Below are 20388 nucleotides of genomic sequence, written 5' to 3' on the forward strand. Positions count from 1 at the left end.
AATTTCCGGACCGCATTGACAGGTCACAGAAAAATGGAAAGTTGCATTTCTCTCCGTTGGGTACTCTATACTTGAGTTCTCACACTACCATGTTTGGTCTTCGTCCATCCCACATGGACACCAGTCTGTACATACTGGCTTCTAAACACCACCATCTTTTGGTCTTCGTCCATTCCAGTTGGACACTAGTCTGTACTTACTGGCTACTAATCACCACCATCTTCTGGTCTTCGTCCATTCCACTTGGACACCAGTCTGTACATACTGGCTACTAATCACCACCATCTTCTGGTCTTAGTCCAACCCACTTGGACACCAGTCTGTACATACTGGCTCCTAAACACCACCATCCACTGGTCTTCCGTCTACTCCACATATACACCAATCTGTATCATTGGCTTCTAACACCACCATCCACTGGTCTTCCGTCTACTCCACATAGACACCAATCTGTATCATTGGCTTCTAACACCACCATCCACTGGTCTTCCGTCTATTCCACATAGACACCAATCTCTATCATTGGCTTCTACTCCATTATCATCGTTTGGTTTTAGGATATACGCGGCGATCAGCTAGGGTTACGAGAAACGTCTAGCCTCCCTAAGGTGGGATCGCCACCAAAGGTTTTCGCAATTGCGCTTTTTCCTTACTATTATAATGGAAACGAATCGTATATATACTCCAAAATTTGAAGAAAGCGGGCTAGAGGGGAACCCTTCACTTTAAACGTCAATATTTGCAAAGTTTGAGATGATAATGGGTATAACTTTATTTTAAACGATTTAACTATTATTATTGTTAATTATTGAAGATTAAAATAATGAAAAATAATTATATTTATTTAAATATTAAAGATAATCTTGTTTCTCAACTCAAAATTAATACGGAAAGAGTTAAAAAGCAGTCTATGTTTTTGTCTCTGTGTGTCCGTCCATTGTTACACTAGTGCGTCGCGTTAGCAGTTAGCTTTGTGTTGATGTGTTAAGAAATCATACAGAACCTTAATATTCCCTTTTTCCATAATATAAAGTGAATATTTGGAAGTATTTTTCGTAATTATGATGCATTTAGTACTTTTGTAGCTTTAAAGCTCTGTTTCTTTTTGATATTCCAAAGAATTTTTTTAATATTGTTATTTGAAATGGCTGTTTATATATTACTTAAGCTATACTACATCTGTATATAGAATAATCCTTGGTTTAGTGATTTCATGAAGAAAACTAAGACCTATACTCCGGCGGGTATATTAAGTAACCAGTGGCGGCGCCAGGATATTCTTTGGTGGCAATTAGCTAGCTTAATCGTCATTATAACTTTTGAGCGTCCAACCAATTTAGTTGCGAAGTACAGATTAAACTTAATTAAACAAAATAACCAATTAAAGACAATTACCAATTATAGGTAATTAAATTTTTACACGAGTCTAAACTATAACATCTGTTTGTGTACAAGTCTACGGAATCTGTTTAAGCGCAGACCTACAGGATATTTTTGTGCAAAGGGGTATAAAATCTCTTTGTGCAGAGGCCTATGCAATCTTTTTGTACACAGGCCTATGGAATGTTTTTGTGCAAATCTGCATCGAATCCTTTTGAGTATAGGAGTATGGAATCTTCTGTGCACAGATCTCTGGAATTTTTTGTTCATGGGTCTATGGTATGTTAATGTGCACAAGTTTGAAGAATCTTTATGTGCACAAGTTTGAAGAATCTTTATGTGCACAAGTTTGAAGAATCTTTATGTGCACAAGTTTGAAGAATCTTTATGTGCACAAGTCTGAAGATTCTTTATGTGCACAAGTTTGAAGAATCTTTATGTGCACACAAGTCTGAAGAATCTTTATGTGCACACAAGTCTGAAGAATCTTTATGTGCACACAAGTCTGAAGAATCTTTATGTGCACACAAGTCTGAAGAATCTTTATGTGCCCAAGTGAAAAATCTTTATTTGCACAGGTCTACGACTTCTGTTTGTGCACAGGTCTACGACTTCTGTTTGTGCACAGGCCTACGACTAATGTTTGTGCACAGGCCTTTGGAATCTGATTTGCTCATTTCTATGACATCTCTTTTTGCGCAAGTCAATAACATTTGTTTATGAACAAGTCTAAAGCATCTGTTTGTACACAAGACTAAAACATCTGTTTGTACACAAGACTAAAACATCAGTTTGTGCACAGGTCTAAAACATCTGTTTGTACACAAGACTAAAATATCTGTTTGTGCACAAGTCTAAAACATCTGTTTGTGCACAAGTCTAAATCATTTGTTTGTGCACAAGTCTAAATCATCTGTTTGTGAACAAGTCTAAATCATCTGTTTGTGAACAAGTCTATAACACGTGTTTGTGAGCTATTCTATAACACCTGTTTATTATTATTATTATTATTATTTATTTCGCAACCAAAGTTACTGGCAACCACAGAGGCAGAAGAGCCTATTTAAGGTGGTTACCCGGACGTACAATACAAATATAGAAAACAATAAATATCAAGTATACAAAAATATAAAAAAATAATGGAAAGTTTAACAATTTTTAGAGAGCCAAGTGTCCAAGAAAAATTTTGAGATATTAGTCTTAGATACGGGTAGAGAAAGGTCGTTTGCTATTTCCCTAAGACATACGGGAAGATTATTCCATAACCGTACAGACCGAAAGAAAAATGACTCCTTTAACGCGAGGCATCTGGCGTAGTGTAAGGAATACGTTAGTACGGAGTGTCTTGGATTCTCCGTCAGTATATCGTCCAATTGAAAGTATTGGCAGTCGCGCAGTCGTAATAGGGTGAGGACATCAGACACAGCTCGACGAACACAGTGCGGTTGAAACCCCAAGGCCTGTAGGCGCATATCATAGGAAATATGTCCAGCGAAATGTGGGCGAGGAGACCGTAGGTAAAACCGCGTAAACCCCCTCTGTACCGACTCCAGCAAGGCAACATCTTTGGTAAGGTTAGGGTTCCAAACTGGAGAAGCATATTCGAGAATAGGTAGACACAGAGACCGGTACAGGGTCAACGAACCACGGGTATGGTTTGTCGTACGACGAATCAAACCACAAATGCGCTTAGCCTTGTTAGTGACCGTTCGAACCTGCGAGGTCCAAGTCAGATCACACGCTAAAATGACTCCTAGGAGGCGCATAGTGTACACCCTGGTTAAAGGTGTTGCGTGTAAGTGGTAGAAGGTGTCATCAGTACCTCTACGGCGAGACAGCACCATGAAGTTGCATTTCTTGACGTTAAGGGCGATGTTGTTATTAACTCCCCATTCGAAAACCCGGGTTATGTTGGCTTGTAGTGAAGATCGATCGGAAGCAGACCGTATAGGCTGGGAGATATAGGAATCATCCGCGTATTGATATACTGAACAGTCACCAGTAATCACAGTTGGAAGGTCAGCAACGAAAATATTAAATAACAAAGGGCCCAAGATTGAACCTTGGGGTACTCCGGACCGTACCGGAAGATAACTGCTACACTCTCCACGGTAAAGAACTCGTTGGTAGCGATTTGCTAAGAAACTTTCAAGCCATAGCAGGATGGTCCCAGAAACAAGAACGCGGGCCCAATTGTTAAAGGATCGCAGAAGTTGGTGGGTGCAAGAACGGTTGCGTCGAAAACCGAATTGGGATGGCGGTATTATGTCGTTATCTTCAAAGAAAGTGGTTAGCTTCTCAGAAATGATGGACTCTAATAGTTTCCCAACAACCGAAGTAAGGGAAATTGGACGATAGTTAGATATGTCGTTCCTCTTTCCACCATTCTTGTAAATAGGTACGACGTTCGCCAGTTTCCAAGCCGACGGTACAGTCGAAGTAGAGAGCGAAATGTTGAATAGCCGAACTAAAGGACCTATTATTGCCGGCGCCATCGTCAAAAGTAATCTAGGTGTAATACCGTCTGGACCACATGCCGACCCAGGCTTTAGACGCTTCAAAGCAGCTGCTACATCCGAAGGTGTGATGGACTCCAAAACTAATTCAGGTCCAGACTTCCCCATAGTTGGTAGGGTCAAATTGGGATCAGGGAGGCTGAAGCTCTTGTAGAAGAAATCCCCAAACGTACGTGCCACTGCTAATGGATCGGATATCTCTCCAAATTCACCCTTGAACGAAGAAGGTGGCGGCAATTTACTCTTCGAACGAATGAAAGACCAGAAGCGCTTTGGATAAGTTGCGAGCGTATCATGAAGGCCCGAGACATAATCGTCGTAGGCCATACGAGTTTTACGCCGCAAAATATTGCTGAACCTCTTATAAGCGTTCCAGTCAGCTTCACGTTGCCTCTTCTTTGCCTTATTGAAGAGCGAGTGCTTTACATGACTTTGATGGACAAGGTCAGCGGTAATCCAAGGGGATCGTTTTTTGCCCTTAAGAGTCGTGTGCGGAATGTTGTCCTTAACGCAGGCCCAAAACACGTCCAAAAAGTTTTCCCAGGTACTCTCAATGTCCATAGAGAACACCATCTCCCAAGGAGCGTAGGAAACAGAGTTGAGCAGTTCTTCAACGACGATATTTCGGTAATTGAGGATAGAGCGCGCTAAACGTTGACGAAAGCTCCGTGGTAGATCCAAAGTACCATACACAGCCAAATGATCACACCCAGGAATATTATCTCGGACAGAAGTCGCACTCATGAAACGAAGATCGTTAACGAAGACCAAATCAAGATGACTCGAACCTCGAGTAGGTGACAACACAGTCTCGTGAAGCCCAAACCAGCGACGGTGTCAAAGAAAACCTGTTCTTCTGCCGATTTCCGTGACGGGTGTTGCCAATCTATAGCCATATTGAAGTCCCCCATCAATATAAAGAGATCGTGAGGAGGAAGAGTTTCATGAAGGTGACCAAGTAATTCACAAATCGTGATTGTATTTGCCAGTGAAGATCTAGGTGGTCTATAAACACAACCAACAACAGCAGAACGACTACCACACGTGAAAGATGCGAAAACAGCTTCTGTTTGAGTACCATCGGAAGATACTAGGAATTCCTCAGGGACCTCAATAGGAAGCGGACGAAGTGAATCGTGTAAAGCAAGTAGGACACCACCACCCCTTGATGGTCGGTCACGACGAAAGGTAATGTAGGCTTCAGAAAAAATTTCTGAGTCCGAAACCGAATCATCCAGCCAAGTCTCGGTGAGAGCATAAATGTCAGTTTGTGAGCAATTCTATAACACCTGCTTGTGAACAAGTCTATAAAATCTCTTTGAGCACAAGTCTAAAACATCTGTTTATTCACAAGTCTATAACCTCTGTTTGTGCACACGCGAGTGACTTCTGTCTGAGCAAGGGTCTACGGAATATTTTTGAGCACGGGTCTACGGATTATTTTTGTGCAAATGGGTATGGAATCTTTTTGAGCATAAGGGTATTGAAAATGTTTGTGCATAACTCTATGGAATCTGATGTGCAAATGTCTATAACATCTCTTTTTGCGCGAGTCCACGACATTTCTTTGTGCACAAGCCTGTGATTTCTATTTGTGCACAAGTGTACGAAATATTTTTATGCTTAGGTGTACGGAATATTTTTATGCTCAATTGTACGGAATATTTTTATGCATAGGTGTACGGAATATTTTTATGCACAATTGTACGGAATATTTTTGTGCACAGGTTTACGAACTGTTTTTGTTCACAGGCGTACGGAATATTATAGGTGAAAATGGATTTGGAATATTTTTGTGCACAGGTGTACGAACTGTTTTTGTTCACAGGCGTACGGAATATTATGGTGAAAATGGATTTGGAATATTTTTGTTCACAGGTGAACGGAATATTATGGTGAAAATGGATTTGGAATATTTTTATGCACAGATGTACGGAATACTTTCGCAAAAATGGATACCGAATATTTTTGTACACAGGTGTACGGGATATTTTTGTGCACGGGTCTAGGACATCAGTGTGTGCGTAAGTATATGACATCAGTGTGTGCGCGAGTCTATGACATCAGTGTGTGCGCAATTCTATGACATCAGTTTGTGTTCAAGTCTATGATATCAGTTTGTGTGCAAGTCTATGACATCAGTTTGTGCTCAATTCTAAGGGATCTGTTTGTGCACAAGTCTACGGGCTCTGTGTACTAAATATTTGTGAAATCGGTTGAAACGCGCGGACTTTCTTACAAAGAGAAGATTCGCTACATTTCTGGGCGCCATTTATTAAGATGGTGGCGGATTGGAAAAATCTTTCTTAGTACGCGCCTACTACTTACGAGTAACGTTCCTACAAATTTTCAGCCTTCTGGGGCCAGCGGTTTGGGCTGGGCGATGATTATCAGTCAGTCTGTCAGTCAGTCAGGACTTTGATTTATATCATGAGTGAATCATATACTAGCTCCTTATAAGTTACTCAGCCACAAAAGCCTAATGTATCCAGCGTTCTTCCCGCCAAAAAAGTGTTACCTATATGCGACCTACAGTGAGAGAAAATAACACTTCTACCGGCGCTTACGTATTTCCGGTAAAAAACCGGAAAAGGAGATCAACCAATGTGTGATTGTTTGCGAACGGTTCACAGTCGTATTCTATCTTTGAAATTATTTTAATGGGTTAGGGTTGGCGCAATAGGAAGTTTTATTTTTTTCGCATTAAAATGGCAGAATTTTGGATATTTTTTGACAAAGCCCAAATGATAGAAACTCATTTAAATTCAGACTTCAGAGCGTTGCCTACGGAATAAAAATTTTATTCCGTAGGCAACATTCAGATGCAGGAACTATTTATGGTGAGAGAACCAAACTTTATCAAAAAATAAGAGCTAAACAACAACTTAATAGCCATCTAGAAAACCTTACTATACTTTTTAATAATGCGTCTAAAGAACTAATAGAAAAACTTAAGCCTGTTAACGAAGCCTGTTGTGAAACCAAAATTATTTTTCAATAAGCAAATGAATGAATGTGACGCAAAGAAGTCAAACCTCCAAAACCGTTAATACCATTTGGAACTATCGTCACATTCAAGTTCTCGATATATTAATTTCAAAGCCCTAAGAGAGGGCGTCGTCTACTATCACTTTCACCCGCCTCCCCTCCTCTCGACTACTATTCGGAAGAAAATGCTGGATACATTAGGCCAGTGTGACTGAGTAACTTATAGGGAGATAGTATATGATTCACTCATGTTTATATAGATAAACTTAAACTTAAAACACGATCGGAATATCTGAATCACAGAAGTGTTAGCCTGTATTGTAAATCCACGGTGGCTGATTGCTAGTAGCTAGTGGAAATCGGCATTATTTTCTGTCAAAATTCTGTTTTGAGTGATATGTAACAAAACCAAAAGTGAGAGCGCGCAAAATATCTACAATTTCAAAAAATAGGAAAATATAGGAAAATTATCGAAATTATAGGAACTAATAGGAAGACATCCGAAAATCGGTCCGTGACATTTAGGCGCCGCCACTTAGGCGCTGGTTATTTAGGCGCCGCAATTTAGCCGCCAAGACATTTAGGCGCCGTGACATTTAGGCGCCGTGACATTTAGGCGCCGCGACATTTAGGCGCCGTGACATTTAGGCGCCGCGACATTTAGGCGCCGTGACATTTAGGCGCCGCGACATTTAGGCACCGTGTCATTTAGACTCCGCGACATATAGGCGTCGAGACATTTACATGCCAATAATATTTCCATTATTTCTTCTAAAAATCCGTAATGACCTCTCAATTTGGCAACCCGTGTTTTGTCCCTGTGCGTCACTGCATGTTCGCAATCTTCATTAAAGGACACGAAAACTTACTTGTTTTTACAAAACAATCCTAAAATAATAAAAAAACAAACATAACCTAACCTAACCTAACCTAAGTTGGGAAGTCAATGAAAATAAACAACAATATTTTGGAAAAGGCATATTCCTTTGGAAAGTCAACGAACATGAACAACAATATTTTGGAAAAGGTATATTATTTTAGGAAGTCAAAGAACATAAACAACAATAATTTGGAAAAGGGATATTATTTTGGGAAGTCAATGAAGATAAAATCAATATTTAGGAAAAGGCATATTATTCTGGGAAGTCAAAGAAGATAAACAATAATTTGGAAAAGGCATATTATTTTGGGAAGTCAAAGAAGATAAACAATAATTTGGAAAAGGCATATTATTTTGGAAAGCCAATGAAGATGAACAACAATATTTTGGAAAAGGCATATTATTTTGCGAAATCAATGAAGATAAACAACAATATTTTGGAAAAGGCATATTATTTTGGGAAGTCAATGAAGATAAACAACAATATTTTGGAAAAGGCATATTATTTTGCGAAATCAATGAAGATAAACAACAATATTTTGGAAAAGGCATATTATTCTGGGAAGTCTAAGAAGATAAACAATAATTTGGAAAAGGCATATTATTTTGGGAAGTCAATGAAGATAAACAACAATATCTTGGAAAAGGCATATTATTCTGGGAAGTCAATGAAGATAAACAACAATATTTTGGAAAAGGCATATTATTTTGGGAAGTCAATGAAGATAAACAACAATATTTTGGAAAAGGCATATTATTCTGGGAAGTCAAGGATGATAAACAACAATATCTTGGAAAAGGCATATAAAGAAGATAAACAATAATTTGGAAAAGGCATATTATTTTGGGAAGTCAATGAAGATAAGCAACAGTATTTTGGAGAAGGCATATTATTTTGAAAGTCAACAACATGGTTGAACTCTGATGTCAGTTGAATAAAAAGAATATAAGCCTAAAAGTACTTGTCATGTTCCTTTATTAAATATCTCAAATCTTTCGAGAAAATTTTACGGCAATGTCGCGGCGCCTAATTGTCTCGGCGCCTAAATGTCTCGGTGCCAAATTGTCGCGGGGCCTAAATGTCTCGGTGCCAAATTGTCGCGGAGCCTAAATGTCGCGGCGCCAAATTGTCGCGGAGCCTAAATGTCGCGGCGCCTAACTGTCCCGGCGCCTAAGTGGCGGTGCCTAAATGACCGGCGCCTAAATGTCGGCGCCCAAATGTCCCGATCCGTCCGAAAATAGAAAAAATTATAAAATTTAGGAAATGTGGTCACCCAGCACAGGTCTATGGAATATGTTTGTGCACAGGTGTATAGATTGTTTTTGTTCACAGGTCTACGTAATAATTCTTTAGCCTAAGTCTTCGGAATCTATTTGTATTATTGCATCCACTGTGCTTTGCACGTGAAAACGACGGGAAGGCAATTTGAGTTGGACTGGGCGTTGAAGCAATCAAGATTAATACTTCTATAATAGATGGTTAGGGCCTTGTTAGTTCAAACGCGGTAATTAATAAACGAGCAACACCACAAGACTTAAATGGAGCGCCTGCTTTGCAGTATAAGTTCTAAAATACTAGTTTCTAAACAGTTTTAATTCATATTAAGACTGAAGTGACAGATATTAATAAAAACTGTCTTTGAACACAAAGACGCATAAAGGTAAGAGATAAGTGTAGAAAATTAATTGTTTCAAGTAACAGATATTCAAATTTTCGTTTTTGAAGACGTGATTATAAAACATCAATTATTTGAGAAAATTTCTTATCTTAGTTTTTTTCACAAAAATTTCAAAGAAACTACCTTGATACTACTGTTTGAATTCTAGAAACATTTGCTTCGAGGAAGTTCCAATACTCGGATATCTGAAAAATAGAGCTAGAACAATTTATTTTTATATTTTAAAATTTAAAATATTGCGAACCGAAAACTACATTCGCCCTTTGATTGTGATGTAGTTATTAGAGTCAAAAGGACATGTAGCTTGATCGTGATCTTTTGAGAGAGATACAACACGTCAATTTTTGAAAACTCGAAAACTTTAAAATTAACGAACACGTTTTGTTAAGTTTTCATGCTTGTTTTATTTTGTCTGCTATCAAAAATTTTCTGCCCATTTTATTCTCCTTATAGGCCCGAATACTCAAACTAACTCTAAATTTTAAAAAGAAAAGAAAATGCATACGTGTTCTATTTTTACACATCGTGAACCAATGAAACTAACAACCCTTGAGTCTGTCGCCTTAGACCGCTCGGCCATCCTGAAGTGCGTTTGTGTAATTTGAACGTTTTAAAATTACATCTCATCCATTTATTTTCATAAAAAATTTCGTGTCAGAAGTGGGATTCGAACCCACGCCCTCATACGAGGACCAGAATACACAGATTCACATCGTGAACGAAGGAAGCTAAGCCCCTTGAGTCTGGCGCCTTAGACCGCTCGGCCATCCTGACGTGCTTTTGTGTAATTTGGACGTTTTAAAATTACATCTCATCCATTTATTTTCATAAAAAATATCGTGTCAGAAGTGGGATTCGAACCCACGCCCTCATACGAGGACTAGAATACACAGATTCACATCGTGAACGAAGGAAGCTAAGCCCCTTGAGTCTGGCGCCTTAGACCTCTTGGTCATTCTGACGTTGTTTTCTGTAATATGGACGTTTTAAAATTACATCTCATCCAGTTATTTTCATAAAAAATATCGTGTTCGAAGTGATATTCGATCCCGCGCCCTCAAAGGAGGACTAGAATACACTGATTCACATCGTGAACGATGAAGCAAAGCCCCTTGAGTCTAGCGCCTAAGACCGCTCGGCCATTCTGACGTGGTTTTATGTAATTTGGGCGTTTAAAATTACATCTCCTCCAGTTATTTTCATAAAACATATCGTGTCAGAAGTGGGATTCGAACCCACGCCCTCATACGAGGACCAGAATACACAGATTCACATCGTGAACGAAGGAAGCTAAGCCCCTTGAGTCTGGCGCCTTAGACTGCTCGGCCATCCTGACGTGGTTTTATGTAAGTTGGACGTTTAAAATTACATCTCCTCCAGTTATTTTCATAAAACATATCGTGTCAGAAGTGGGATTCGAACCCACGCCCTCATACGAGGACCAGAATACACAGATTCACATCGTGAACGAAGGAAGCCAAGCCCGTTCAGTCTGGCGCCTTAGACCGCTCGGCCATCCTGACGTTGTTTTTCGTAATTTGGACGTTTTAAAATTACATCTCATCCAGTTATTTTCATAAAAAATATCGTGTTCGAAGTGGGATTCGAACCCACGCCCTCATACAAGGACCAGAATAAACAGATCCACATCGTGAACGAAGGAAGCTAAGCCCCTTGAGTCTGGCGCCTTAGACCGCTCGGCCATCCTGACGTGGTTTTGTGTAATTTGGACGTTTTAAAATTACATCTCATCCAGTTATTTTCCAAAAAAATATCGTGTCAGAAGTGGGATTCGAACCCACGCCCTCATACGAGGACCAGAATACACAGATTCACTTCGTGAACGAAGGAAGCTAAGCCCGTTCAGTCTGGCGCCTTAGACCGCTCGGCCATCCTGACGTGGATTTAAGTAATTTAGACGTTTAAAATTACATCTCCTCCAGTTATTTTCATAAAAAATATCGTGTCAGAAGTGGGATTCGAACCCTCGCCCTCATACACAGATTCACATCGTGAACCAATGAAGCTAACCCCTTGAGTCTGGCGCCTTAGACCGCTCGGCCAACCTGACGTGGTTTTCAGTAATCTGGACGTTTTAAAATTACATCGCATCCAGTTATTTTCATAAAAAATATCGTGTTCGAAGTGATATTCGATCCCGCGCCCTCAAAGGAGGACTAGAATACACCGATTCACATCGTCAACGATTAAGCAAAGCCCCTTGAGTCTAGCGCCTAAGACCGCTCGGCAATCCTGACGTGGTGTTATGCAATTTGGACGTTTTAAAATTACATCTCACCCAGTTATTTTCATAAAAAATAACGTGGCAGAAGTGGGATTCGAACCCACGCCCTCATACGAGGACCAGAATACACAGATTCACATCGTGAACCAATGAAACTAACAACCCTTGAGTCTGTCGCCTTAGACCACTCGGGCAACCTGACGTGCTTTTGTGTAATTTGGACGTTTTAAAATTACATCTCATCCAGTTATTTTCGAACCCACGCCCTCATACGAGGACCAGAATACACAGATTCACATCGTGAACGAAGGAAGCTAAGCCCCTTGAGTCTGGCGCCTTAGACCGCTCGGCCATCCTGACTTGGTTTTGTGTAATTTGGACGTTTTAAAATTACATCTCATCCAGTTATTTTCCAAAATAATATCGTGTCAGAAGTGGGATTCGAACCCACGCCCTCATACGAGGACCAGAATACACAGATTCACACCGTGAACGAAGGAAGCTAAGCCCCTTGAGTCTGGCGCCTTAGACCGCTCGGCCATCCTGACGTGGTTTTCTGTAATTTGGACGATTTAAAATTACATCTCATCCAGTTATTTTTTAAAAAAATATCGTGTTAGAAGTGGGATTCGAACCCACGCCCTCATTCAAGGACCAGAATAAACAGATTCACATCGTGAACGAAGGAAGCTAAGCCCCTTGAGTGTGGCGCCTTAGACCGCTCGGCCATCCTGACGTGCTTTTGTGTAATTTGGACGTTTTAAAATTACATCTCATCCAGTTATTTTCCTAAAAAATATCGTGGCAGAAGAGGGATTCGAACCCACGCCCTCATACGAGGACCAGAATACACAGATTCACTTCGTGAACGAAGGAAGCTAAGCCTGTTCAGTCTGGCACCTTAGACTGCTCGACCAACCTGACGCGGTTTTGTGTAATTTAGACGTTTAAAATTACATCTCATCCAGTTATTTTCATAAAAAATATCGTGTCAGAAGTGGGATTCGAACCCTCGCCCTCATACACAGATTCACATCGTGAACCAATGAAGCTAACCCCTTGAGTCTGGCGCCTTAGACCGCTCGGCCAACCTGACGTGGTTTTCAGTAATCTGGACGTTTTAAAATTACATCGCATCCAGTTATTTTCATAAAAAATATCGTGTTCGAAGTGATATTCGATCCCGCGCCCTCAAAGGAGGACTAGAATACACCGATTCACATCGTCAACGATTAAGCAAAGCCCCTTGAGTCTAGCGCCTAAGACCGCTCGGCAATCCTGACGTGGTGTTATGCAATTTGGACGTTTTAAAATTACATCTCACCCAGTTATTTTCATAAAAAATAACGTGGCAGAAGTGGGATTCGAACCCACGCCCTCATACGAGGACCAGAATACACAGATTCACATCGTGAACCAATGAAACTAACAACCCTTGAGTCTGTCGCCTTAGACCACTCGGGCAACCTGACGTGCTTTTGTGTAATTTGGACGTTTTAAAATTACATCTCATCCAGTTATTTTCGAACCCACGCCCTCATACGAGGACCAGAATACACAGATTCACATCGTGAACGAAGGAAGCTAAGCCCCTTGAGTCTGGCGCCTTAGACCGCTCGGCCATCCTGACGTGCTTTTGTGTAATTTGGACGTTTTAAAATTACATCTCATCCAGTTATTTTCAAAAAAATATCTTGTCAGAAGTGGGATTCGACCCCACGCCCTCATACGAGGACCAGAATACACAGATTCACATCGTGAACGAAGGAAGCTAAGCCCCTTGAGTCTGGCGCCTTAGACCGCTCGGCCATCCTGACGTGGTTTTGTGTGATTTGGACGTTTTAAAATTACATCTCCTCCAGTTATTTTCATAAAAAATATCGTGTCAGAAGTGGGATTCGAACCCTCGCCCTCATACACAGATTCACATCGTGAACCAATGAAGCTAACCCCTTGAGTCTGGCGCCTTAGACCGCTCGGCCAACCTGACGTGGTTTTCAGTAATCTGGACGTTTTAAAATTACATCGCATCCAGTTATTTTCATAAAAAATATCGTGTTCGAAGTGATATTCGATCCCGCGCCCTCAAAGGAGGACTAGAATACACCGATTCACATCGTCAACGATTAAGCAAAGCCCCTTGAGTCTAGCGCCTAAGACCGCTCGGCAATCCTGACGTGGTGTTATGCAATTTGGACGTTTTAAAATTACATCTCACCCAGTTATTTTCATAAAAAATAACGTGGCAGAAGTGGGATTCGAACCCACGCCCTCATACGAGGACCAGAATACACAGATTCACATCGTGAACCAATGAAACTAACAACCCTTGAGTCTGTCGCCTTAGACCACTCGGGCAACCTGACGTGCTTTTGTGTAATTTGGACGTTTTAAAATTACATCTCATCCAGTTATTTTCGAACCCACGCCCTCATACGAGGACCAGAATACACAGATTCACATCGTGAACGAAGGAAGCTAAGCCCCTTGAGTCTGGCGCCTTAGACCGCTCGGCCATCCTGACGTGCTTTTGTGTAATTTGGACGTTTTAAAATTACATCTCATCCAGTTATTTTCAAAAAAATATCTTGTCAGAAGTGGGATTCGACCCCACGCCCTCATACGAGGACCAGAATACACAGATTCACATCGTGAACGAAGGAAGCTAAGCCCCTTGAGTCTGGCGCCTTAGACCGCTCGGCCATCCTGACGTGGTTTTGTGTGATTTGGACGTTTTAAAATTACATCTCCTCCAGTTATTTTCATAAAAAATATCGTGTCAGAAGTGGGATTCGAACCCTCGCCCTCATACACAGATTCACATCGTGAACCAATGAAGCTAACCCCTTGAGTCTGGCGCCTTAGACCGCTCGGCCAACCTGACGTGGTTTTCAGTAATCTGGACGTTTTAAAATTACATCGCATCCAGTTATTTTCATAAAAAATATCGTGTTCGAAGTGATATTCGATCCCGCGCCCTCAAAGGAGGACTAGAATACACCGATTCACATCGTCAACGATTAAGCAAAGCCCCTTGAGTCTAGCGCCTAAGACCGCTCGGCAATCCTGACGTGGTGTTATGCAATTTGGACGTTTTAAAATTACATCTCACCCAGTTATTTTCATAAAATATAACGTGGCAGAAGTGGGATTCGAACCCACGCCCTCATACGAGGACCAGAATACACAGATTCACATCGTGAACCAATGAAACTAACAACCCTTGAGTCTGTCGCCTTAGACCACTCGGGCAACCTGACGTGCTTTTGTGTAATTTGGACGTTTTAAAATTACATCTCATCCAGTTATTTTCGAACCCACGCCCTCATACGAGGACCAGAATACACAGATTCACATCGTGAACGAAGGAAGCTAAGCCCCTTGAGTCTGGCGCCTTAGACCGCTCGGCCATCCTGACGTGGTTTTGTGTAATTTGGACGTTTTAAAATTACATCTCATCCAGTTATTTTCCAAAATAATATCGTGTCAGAAGTGGGATTCGAACCCACGCCCTCATACGAGGACCAGAATACACAGATTCACACCGTGAACGAAGGAAGCTAAGCCCCTTGAGTCTGGCGCCTTAGACCGCTCGGCCATCCTGACGTGGTTTTCTGTAATTTGGACGATTTAAAATTACATCTCATCCAGTTATTTTTTAAAAAAATATCGTGTTAGAAGTGGGATTCGAACCCACGCCCTCATTCAAGGACCAGAATAAACAGATTCACATCGTGAACGAAGGAAGCTAAGCCCCTTGAGTCTGGCGCCTTAGACCGCTCGGCCATCCTGACGTGCTTTTGTGTAATTTGGACGTTTTAAAATTACATCTCATCCAGTTATTTTTTAAAAAAATATCGTGTTAGAAGTGGGATTCGAACCCACGCCCTCATTCAAGGACCAGAATAAACAGATTCACATCGTGAACGAAGGAAGCTAAGCCCCTTGAGTCTGGCGCCTTAGACCGCTCGGCCATCCTGACGTGGTTTTGTGTAATTTGGACGTTTTAAAATTACATCTCATCCAGTTATTTTCCAAAAAAATATCGTGTCAGAAGTGGGATTCGAACCCACGCCCTCATTCAAGGACCAGAATACACAGATTCACACCGTGAACGAAGGAGGCTAAGCCCCTTGAGTCTGGCGCCTTAGACCGCTCGGCCATCCTGACGTGGTTTTCTTTAATTTGGACGATTTAAAATTACATCTCATCCAGTTATTTTTTAAAAACATATCGTGTTAGAAGTGGGATTCGAACCCACGCCCTCATTCAAGGACCAGAATAAACAGATTCACATCGTGAACGAAGGAAGCTAAGCCCCTTGAGTCTGGCGCCTTAGACCGCTCGGCCATCCTGACGTGGTTTTGTGTAATTTGGACGTTTTAAAATTACATCTCATCCAGTTATTTTCCTAAAAAATATCGTGGCAGTAGAGGGACTCGAACCCACGCTCTCATACGAGGACCAGAATACACAGATTCACTTCGTGAACGAAGGAAGCTAAGCCTGTTCAGTCTGGCGCCTTAGACTGCTCGACCAACCTGACGCGGTTTTGTGTAATTTGGACGTTTTAAAATTACATCTCATCCAGTTATTTTCATAAAAAATATCGTGTCAGAAGTGGGATTCGAACCCACGCCCTTATACGAGGACCAGAATACACTGATTCACATCGTGAACCAATGAAACTAACAACCCTTGAGTCTGTCGCCTTAGACCGCTCGGCCATCCTGACGTGCTTTTGTGTAATTTGGACGTTTAAAAATTACATCTCATCCAGTTATTTTCAAAAAAATATCTTGTCAGAAGTGGGATTCGAACCCACGCCCTCATACGACGACCAGAATACACAGATTCACATCGTGAACGAAGGAAGCTAAGCCCCTTGAGTCTGGCGCCTTAGACCGCTCGGCCATCCTGACGAGGTTTTCTGTAATTTGGACGTTTTAAAATTACATCTCATCCAGTTATTTTAAAAAAAAATATCGTGTCAGAAGTGGGACTCGAACCCACGTCCTCATTCAAGGACCAGAATAAACAGATTCACATCGTGAACGAAGGAAGCTAAGCCCCTTGAGTCTGGCGCCTTATACCGCTCGGCCATCCTGACGTGGTTTTGTGTAATTTGGACGTTTTAAAATTACATCTCATCCAGTTATTTTCATAAAAAATATCGTGTCAGAAGTGGGATTCCAACCCACGCCCTTATACGAGGACCAGAATACACAGATTCACATCGTGAACCAATGAAACTAACAACCCTTGAGTCTGTCGCCTTAGACCGCTCGGCCATCCTAACGTGCTTTTGTGTAATTTGGACGTTTAAAAATTACATCTCATCCAGTTATTTTCAAAAAAATATCGTGTCAGAAGTGGGATTCGAACCCACGCCCTCATTCAAGGACCAGATTAAACAGATTCACATCGTGAACGAAGGAAGCTAAGCCCCTTGAGTCTGGCGCCTTAGACCGCTCGGCCATCCTGACGTGGTTTTCTGTAATTTGGACGATTTAAAATTACATCTCATCCAGTTATTTTCCAAAAAAATATCGTGTCAGAAGTGGGATTCGAACCCACGCCCTCATACGAGGACCAGAATACACAGATTCACATCGTGAACGAAGGAAGCTAAGCCCCTTGAGTCTGGCGCCTTAGACCGCTCGGCCATCCTGACGTGGTTTTCTGTAATTTGGACGATTTAAAATTACATCTCATCCAGTTATTTTCAAAAAAAAATATGGTGTCAGAAGTGGGATTCGAACCCACGCCCTCATACGAGGACCAGAATACACAGATTCACATCGTGAACGAAGGAAGCTAAGCCCCTTGAGTCTGGCGCCTTAGACCGCTCGGCCATCCTGACGTGGTTTTCTGTAATTTGGACGATTTAAAATTACATCTCATCTAGTTATTTTCTTAAAAAATATCGTGGCAGAAGTGGGATTTGAACCCTCGCCCTCATACAAGGACCAGAATAAACAGATTCACCTCTTGAACGAAGAAAGCTAAGCCCCTTGAGTCTGGCGCCTTAGACCGCTCGGCCATCCTGACGTGGTTTTGTGTAATTTGGACGTTTTAAAATTACATCTCATCCAGTTATTTTCATAAAAAATAACGTGTTCGAAGTGATATTCGATCCCGCGCCCTCAAAGGAGGACCAGATTACACAGATTTACATCGTGAACGAAGGAAGCTAAGCCCCTTGAGTCTGGCGCCTTAGACCGATCGGCCATCCTGACGTGGTTTTGTGTAATTTGGACGTTTTAAAATTACATCTCATCCAGTTATTTTCATAAAAAATATCGTGTTCGAAGTGATATTCGATCCCGCGCCCCCAAGGGAGGACTAGAATACACTGATTCACATCGTGAACGATGAAGCAAAGCCCCTTGAGTCTAGCGCCTAAGACCGCTCGGCCATTCTGACGTGGTTTTATGTAATTTGGGCGTTTAAAATTACATCTCCTCCAGTTATTTTCATAAAACATATCGTGTCAGAAGTGGGATTCGAACCCACGCCCTCATACGAGGACCAGAATACACAGATTCACATCGTGAACGAAGGAAGCTAAGCCCCTTGAGTCTGGCGCCTTAGACTGCTCGGCCATCCTGACGTGGTTTTATGTAAGTTGGACGTTTAAAATTACATCTCCTCCAGTTATTTTCATAAAACATATCGTGTCAGAAGTGGGATTCGAACCCACGCCCTCATACGAGGACCAGAATACACAGATTCACATCGTGAACGAAGGAAGCCAAGCCCGTTCAGTCTGGCGCCTTAGACCGCTCGGCCATCCTGACGTTGTTTTTCGTAATTTGGACGTTTTAAAATTACATCTCATCCAGTTATTTTCATAAAAAATATCGTGTTCGAAGTGGGATTCGAACCCACGCCCTCATACAAGGACCAGAATAAACAGATCCACATCGTGAACGAAGGAAGCTAAGCCCCTTGAGTCTGGCGCCTTAGACCGCTCGGCCATCCTGACGTGGTTTTGTGTAATTTGGACGTTTTAAAATTACATCTCATCCAGTTATTTTCCAAAAAAATATCGTGTCAGAAGTGGGATTCGAACCCACGCCCTCATACGAGGACCAGAATACACAGATTCACTTCGTGAACGAAGGAAGCTAAGCCCGTTCAGTCTGGCGCCTTAGACCGCTCGGCCATCCTGACGTGGATTTAAGTAATTTAGACGTTTAAAATTACATCTCCTCCAGTTATTTTCATAAAAAATATCGTGTCAGAAGTGGGATTCGAACCCTCGCCCTCATACACAGATTCACATCGTGAACCAATGAAGCTAACCCCTTGAGTCTGGCGCCTTAGACCGCTCGGCCAACCTGACGTGGTTTTCAGTAATCTGGACGTTTTAAAATTACATCGCATCCAGTTATTTTCATAAAAAATATCGTGTTCGAAGTGATATTCGATCCCGCGCCCTCAAAGGAGGACTAGAATACACCGATTCACATCGTCAACGATTAAGCAAAGCCCCTTGAGTCTAGCGCCTAAGACCGCTCGGCAATCCTGACGTGGTGTTATGCAATTTGGACGTTTTAAAATTACATCTCACCCAGTTATTTTCATAAAAAATAACGTGGCAGAAGTGGGATTCGAACCCACGCCCTCATACGAGGACCAGAATACACAGATTCACATCGTGAACCAATGAAACTAACAACCCTTGAGTCTGTCGCCTTAGACCACTCGGGCAACCTGACGTGCTTTTGTGTAATTTGGACGTTTTAAAATTACATCTCATCCAGTTATTTTCGAACCCACGCCCTCATACGAGGACCAGAATACACAGATTCACATCGTGAACGAAGGAAGCTAAGCCCCTTGAGTCTGGCGCCTTAGACCGCTCGGCCATCCTGACTTGGTTTTGTGTAATTTGGACGTTTTAAAATTACATCTCATCCAGTTATTTTCCAAAATAATATCGTGTCAGAAGTGGGATTCGAACCCACGCCCTCATACGATGACCAGAATACACAGATTCACACCGTGAACGAAGGAAGCTAAGCCCCTTGAGTCTGGCGCCTTAGACCGCTCGGCCATCCTGACGTGGTTTTCTGTAATTTGGACGATTTAAAATTACATCTCATCCAGTTATTTTTTAAAAAAATATCGTGTTAGAAGTGGGATTCGAACCCACGCCCTCATTCAAGGACCAGAATAAACAGATTCACATCGTGAACGAAGGAAGCTAAGCCCCTTGAGTGTGGCGCCTTAGACCGCTCGGCCATCCTGACGTGCTTTTGTGTAATTTGGACGTTTTAAAATTACATCTCATCCAGTTATTTTCCTAAAAAATATCGTGGCAGAAGAGGGATTCGAACCCACGCCCTCATACGAGGACCAGAATACACAGATTCACTTCGTGAACGAAGGAAGCTAAGCCTGTTCAGTCTGGCGCCTTAGACTGCTCGACCAACCTGACGCGGTTTTGTGTAATTTAGACGTTTAAAATTACATCTCATCCAGTTATTTTCATAAAAAATATCGTGTCAGAAGTGGGATTCGAACCCTCGCCCTCATACACAGATTCACATCGTGAACCAATGAAGCTAACCCCTTGAGTCTGGCGCCTTAGACCGCTCGGCCAACCTGACGTGGTTTTCAGTAATCTGGACGTTTTAAAATTACATCGCATCCAGTTATTTTCATAAAAAATATCGTGTTCGAAGTGATATT

General features: G+C 41.7%; 8 non-coding genes across 8 annotated transcripts; all 8 read right to left on the reverse strand.

The window, feature by feature from the left end:
• Positions 1 to 10095: 10095 nt before the first annotated feature.
• TRNAL-CAA (transfer RNA leucine (anticodon CAA)) lies at positions 10096 to 10217 on the reverse strand. The gene is made up of 2 exons: positions 10180 to 10217; positions 10096 to 10141 (listed from the first exon to the last, which is right to left on the reverse strand). It is a non-coding gene; the product is annotated as a tRNA-Leu (tRNA).
• A 1897-nt stretch (positions 10218 to 12114) lies between these two features.
• Positions 12115 to 12236, reverse strand: TRNAL-CAA (transfer RNA leucine (anticodon CAA)). The gene is made up of 2 exons: positions 12199 to 12236; positions 12115 to 12160 (listed from the first exon to the last, which is right to left on the reverse strand). It is a non-coding gene; the product is annotated as a tRNA-Leu (tRNA).
• Positions 12237 to 15172: 2936 nt separating this feature from the next.
• On the reverse strand, positions 15173 to 15294 carry TRNAL-CAA (transfer RNA leucine (anticodon CAA)). Its single transcript has 2 exons — positions 15257 to 15294; positions 15173 to 15218 (listed from the first exon to the last, which is right to left on the reverse strand). It is a non-coding gene; the product is annotated as a tRNA-Leu (tRNA).
• A 442-nt stretch (positions 15295 to 15736) lies between these two features.
• Positions 15737 to 15858, reverse strand: TRNAL-CAA (transfer RNA leucine (anticodon CAA)). Its single transcript has 2 exons — positions 15821 to 15858; positions 15737 to 15782 (listed from the first exon to the last, which is right to left on the reverse strand). It is a non-coding gene; the product is annotated as a tRNA-Leu (tRNA).
• Positions 15859 to 16676: 818 nt separating this feature from the next.
• Positions 16677 to 16798, reverse strand: TRNAL-CAA (transfer RNA leucine (anticodon CAA)). Its single transcript has 2 exons — positions 16761 to 16798; positions 16677 to 16722 (listed from the first exon to the last, which is right to left on the reverse strand). It is a non-coding gene; the product is annotated as a tRNA-Leu (tRNA).
• A 254-nt stretch (positions 16799 to 17052) lies between these two features.
• TRNAL-CAA (transfer RNA leucine (anticodon CAA)) lies at positions 17053 to 17174 on the reverse strand. Its single transcript has 2 exons — positions 17137 to 17174; positions 17053 to 17098 (listed from the first exon to the last, which is right to left on the reverse strand). It is a non-coding gene; the product is annotated as a tRNA-Leu (tRNA).
• A 66-nt stretch (positions 17175 to 17240) lies between these two features.
• On the reverse strand, positions 17241 to 17362 carry TRNAL-CAA (transfer RNA leucine (anticodon CAA)). The gene is made up of 2 exons: positions 17325 to 17362; positions 17241 to 17286 (listed from the first exon to the last, which is right to left on the reverse strand). It is a non-coding gene; the product is annotated as a tRNA-Leu (tRNA).
• A 67-nt stretch (positions 17363 to 17429) lies between these two features.
• On the reverse strand, positions 17430 to 17551 carry TRNAL-CAA (transfer RNA leucine (anticodon CAA)). The gene is made up of 2 exons: positions 17514 to 17551; positions 17430 to 17475 (listed from the first exon to the last, which is right to left on the reverse strand). It is a non-coding gene; the product is annotated as a tRNA-Leu (tRNA).
• Positions 17552 to 20388: the final 2837 nt, after the last annotated feature.

This window comes from Phalangium opilio, unplaced genomic scaffold (assembly GCF_054372755.1).
Source record: "Phalangium opilio isolate 3A_F unplaced genomic scaffold, DU_Popi_V2 ptg000060l_1, whole genome shotgun sequence".
Lineage (NCBI taxonomy): Eukaryota > Metazoa > Arthropoda > Arachnida > Opiliones > Phalangiidae > Phalangium > Phalangium opilio.